The following is a 5,445-nucleotide window of genomic DNA, read 5'->3' as shown; positions in this document are numbered from 1 at the left end:
AAACTATATGATGCTACGTTGTATTATTTTGACAATTCATATCATCACTTTCAATAGACCAACAATCAATTCTTCGCACTAATATATTGCTCGTATTTAATTGTGATGCTTGCTTCATACTATTATTGTACACTTATACTAACTATTCATTAATTATTTGAAGTTTGCAACAATATAATAGTTGTTTATCTAAGAGATAAAAATGTCTTTCACCAATCTAATGACCAACATACATGAAGAGGTTTATATGCCATCCATTGCAACACCCATTGCTCCCCCTATTTCTACCCTAACTATTATTTCTTCTAGAAGTCCAAAAGTGATATGGACTAGAGAGATGGAGCGAAAGCTCCTATATTTGCTCCTAGAATAAGTTCATCTAGGAAGAAAAGGTGGAGGAGGTTTTCGAAAAGAGGCATGGATAGCCATAGAAAAAAGATTCAACGAAGACTTGAAGTTGAATCTTGGAAAAGAGAACTTCAAGAACAAGTTGGAAATGTGGAAGGTGGGCTATAGAGTAATGAAAGAGTTACGAAATACAAGTGGCTTTTCTTGGAACAAGACACCACAATGCATGGATGTTAAGGTTAGTGTTTGGGATGAACTATTGAAGATAAAGTACTCTTCAAAGGTTTTTGAATTTCTAATGTTAGACAAACATCTAATTATTTTATATGAAAATGTGTAGAGAAAGGAACTTAGGGCTGCAAAAGTGTACAAGAGGCATCCATTCAGCTATTTTAATGACCTAGCAGTCATTGTCAAGAATGATGTGGCAGAAGGAAACACAGCTGCAACAACGCAAGATACTGAAGATGGTAACCTTTTTGCTAATGCCATTGATCTAGATGAGGATAAGGATTTTAATATGCATGTGAATGTTGCTGCTAATGTAGATGAAGATTTCCTTCAATCAAATCAGTCAACTGCATCCACTAGAAATAATCCATGTACACCATCTACAAGACGACCAAAGAGGAGGAAGGCGGGCATGGCCACTTCTTTGGATACAAAATCTGAAAGCATCCATATGATATAGGAGGGAATCAGTAAGCCTCACACTATCAAGGTTGATAAAGAGGATACTAAGAAAGATGTTGCAGATGTGTTAGTTTCTCTGAAAGCCATCCCCAGAGTTAGGCGAGAGACTATGAGTGTGGCATGTGACAGTTTTATGCATGAACCTACAAGAGCTATTTGGTTCTTAGAGATGGATGCAAAGGCGAGGGAAGATCATGTCAGATATAAGTTTGGAGCATTATAAATGTGTTGGATTGTTATTAGTTGTTTCATTTTGAATTGCAATATGAGTTTTCCTATAGATAGTTTCAAACATATATTTTAATTGCAATTGCAATTTAGTTTTTGCAATATAAGTTCTCAAGAATGTGTTTTATCTACTACAATATTCATATATTAATGCAAGAAGCCACTTCTCAGCCTTTCTATATTTACTTCTTGTTGTTCTATATTTTATCACTACTTTTCATGCTACCTTCGAGTCACTGCTTGTTGTTCTATATTATACCGCTACTTTTCATCAAAATGTTAATGCTGATTCATTTCATCCATTATTGCTTCCACACTTGGACCATGTGTTGTCATGAATAGTAAATGCTCAAATATATATATTAAGATTTGAGCATTAGGTTGTGTCAAGCCAATAACCAAGTTCTTATTGTTGGATGGAGGAAAACATTTTTTTGTTTGTTTTATATTTAGATCATTTCAATTGCTTCAGTATATTTATCAACTTGTGCCTTTCTGATATACTTGAAAATTATGGGTTGAGAATATTTATTCATGCTTTCGTAGGAGTATGATGGGAGCTATGTCTGACATTGATAGTGTTTAGTAGAAGGTTAGATGTTGAATTGATGAATGGACAACCATGGTATCAATTTATTTACAATATTTTATAATGCCATTTAGTTTCCATTACAAAACTTGCATCCACGACAAATACAATATATATATACTTTATTTCTATCAAGTGTGCTTTACTCGTAAGCTGTATTTTTTTGAAGTTTATATCCAAATTGCTAGAGAGGAATGTTAAATCAGAATTGCTGACACCACAAATGTGAAACGTGGATACTTTTAGCATTCTGAATATTTTTAGTGGTACTTGCATTTATTGTGTTACTAACTAAAGGCCACAAAGCTTTCTATTTTTCATAGATATTTCTTTTTTTTATTGATAAGTTCTATGTACTTGCACAAGCTCTCTTAATAATATAACGTTTCTATGGTGGAGATTGCTTGGGACTTGTAAAACTCTTCTAAAGTTTTGAGTGAACAAGTCTTCTAATGGTTATGTGTGTTTTGCGAAGTGTTTGATAGAATGTCTATAATTAAATTAATGATAGTGATGTTATTAATTTACAAAACATAAAGCTTAGTATTGCAACTACTTATATTTGTTGTTATAGCTTGTTTAAATCTAAATTTATATTTGCTAGTTTTGTTGTTTCAATGGATGTATGTAAAAATATATCATCTTGGTAATTTAATGTTTTTACTGTGTTTGATTTGTTTATCATTTTTATAGGGTTAATGGATTTAAATTTGCCAATGTGTGAGTGTGGCACTGGCCCTGCAACAGTGAAAACCTCGTACACAACAAATAACCCAGAATGGAAATTCTTGTGTTGCCCCAATAAATGAAAGGTTGTTACTATTTTTTTTTATGCTTACATTTTACTTTAGAATTATTGTGGAAATCACTAATTTAGATTTGGTTTTGTAGGGGGGTAGTGGCTGTAATTTCTTTTGGTGGGTCAATGATGTCCCACCTACATCTACCATAGCTAAATCTACAGCACACGAAATTATTGATTGCAAGATGTGCAAGTTTCAAGATTGTGAAATCATGTTTCTGAGAGGCATGGTGTTCTTATAATTGTGTCAATCACACTAGTCTATTGCGACCATATGTGTAAATGCAGTTAAAATTCAAAGCAACTATTGTAGACTATAACTTATTTTTTGGTTCCATATAAAAATAGTGGACAAATTTAATATGGATTCTACTATTTTGTTATTAGAACTCATTTATATGAATATGGTAACTAATTTATGATTTTGGTGACTAATTATGTATATGATGAGCAAATTCTACTGTGCATTATCGTTCATAATTCTCTCTATTTTTATAATACATTTTTTCTTTTGATAATTTAATTCTATAAAATGAAAAAATAAATTATTTAAAACTAATAATAATAATAATAAAATAAACCAACTCAAAAAAATGTAAAAGGAGAAAAATATTAAATTAAAACAAAATTAACTTAATAAATAATTGTATTCCAATTCCATTTTTGCACAACCAAACATGGGATAAACATATTCCTCATCAAATTCTAGGTGTACCAAACTGATCAAGAATTGCAATTTTGGAATAACAAATGCAAGAATAGTGAATCCAAAATAAAAAATGCTTATTCCTAATTCCTATCCTTGCAACCGAACGAGTCCCAATGCAATTAGAATGGTGAATATGGATTTGCAAAAGATGATCATAAAAAGGACAATGTTTTTAAATATAGTTGGTAGACCTGGTTGACATGTCCTATGATTTCTAATTCAATTCATTATTTTCATGAGAAAGTATAAGATCTGTGTTATATTTTGTTTAATCTTTTATTTGAACAAGAATCAGGAGGACATCTCATACTTCTATGACAATTTTAGAATCATTAGTAGAAATTCAAATAGAAGCTCCAAATAAAGCTAGTGTTGATGACAATATTCATGGTGATGAAATTTTTATTGATTACAACAATTTAACATATGCTATTTTCAAACAATGGACAAATCAAGTCCATTGCACCTAATGTGTGTTATTATTAAATTGTAACATAGTTACAATAAGTTCAATGTACCTTAATCTAAATTAGGCTACTCGACACATAAAGGTTACAAGTTTTGAGCAAATCAACTCAAATGTGGCAACTTCACAACTTCATTCCACTTCTATAAAAGTTGAATAGGGTGCATGAACTCCCAAAAGTCTGACCAAGGCAAAAGGTATGTGAATGATGTGCAATGGGAAATGTCTGAAGATCATAAGGACATATAGAGGAACTAATATATGAAAGAGGAACTAATATATGAATAAGGATTTTTTGTGATTTTGTAAACAAAATGGCATAAAGAAAGAATCAACTAGCTCTTCCTCATGACAACAAAATGGGGTTGCAGAAAGGAAGAATAGGACTATAATGAAAATGACTAGCATGCTTCATTCTAGAAAGGTAGAAGTCAATCTTTGGTATGAAGTAATTCATAATACAATTTACATTTCGAATATAACTCCTACAAAGAGAAGATATGAACATAACACCTCAACAAGCATGGAGTGGAAGAAAGCCTATTGTATCTCATTTTCACATTGTTGGGTGTACAACTTATGCTCACATTCCTAATGAATGAAAAAGAAAACTAGAAAGAAAATGTGAGAAGTTTATAATTGTAGGATATAGTGAAGAGTCAAAAGAATATAGATGATATAATCTTAATACAAAGAAAATTTATATTAAAAGAAAAGTTTGGCTATATTGCATTTGATGATGTAGAGAGAGAAACATGAATTCTTCTAACAATATCTCACCTTTTCTTGAGAATATTTGTGATCCAAGAAGTATTGATGTGGGAATCTTTGAAGATTAGTCTAGCTCCACATCTTAACATTTTACCAAAGTTAATAATGACTATTACTTGTTATTTGTATGGTAGAAAGAATGTTCAAGCTCCTGTTAATAAGAATACAAATTAGACTTAGTTTAGACATCCTCGCACTTTTCATAAGCCTCCATGTTTGGGTGTGCTATTGTTGATCTCAGATTAGTTTTGACAAGTGAGTGTCAACACACTTAAGCCATTTACTTAGTTCATGTCAAACTAGTAATACATGTTGAGCACAACATGTAAATATTAGACCATGCCAATTTACAATGAGTGCCAAGTTACTCATGCGCCGAGTCACTCAAGTGTCGAGAAAATAGACCATGCCAAGTGATTCAATAGTTGAGTAAATAGTGGATGTCGAGCAGTGCAGGTGTTGAGTTAGAGCATAAATACAGTGCATGTTGAGCATTAAAGAATTCATATGCTGAGTGAAATAGTTTGGACATATTTGTTTGTAATGTCACAAACAACTATGTAAACCATTTTTTAGCTGACTTAAGGATAGATTACAATCTTTTGGACATAAGGATGAATCTCTATTTGGATTCCCTATGTAATTACATAAAGCCAATAAAAAAATGGGAAGGTTTAAGTGGCAAAATGGATGAATCTCAGTCATAGATTCATACCTAACCCTAAGTCTCCTATTCTTCTTAAGGAGGATGAAACCCTAAACTTCATATGAATGTGGAAGAAGCAAAGAGAGAAGTTTTCATATGAAAATAGAGCATTCATGGAGACTTAGAAGTTATG

The sequence above is a fragment of the Cupressus sempervirens genome, chromosome 11 (genome assembly GCF_028749045.1).
Source record: "Cupressus sempervirens isolate cs-2001-9-10 chromosome 11, ASM2874904v1, whole genome shotgun sequence".
Taxonomy (NCBI): domain Eukaryota; kingdom Viridiplantae; phylum Streptophyta; class Pinopsida; order Cupressales; family Cupressaceae; genus Cupressus; species Cupressus sempervirens.
The sequence above is the reverse complement of the archived record's forward strand: the minus strand, read 5'-3'. Positions refer to the sequence as shown.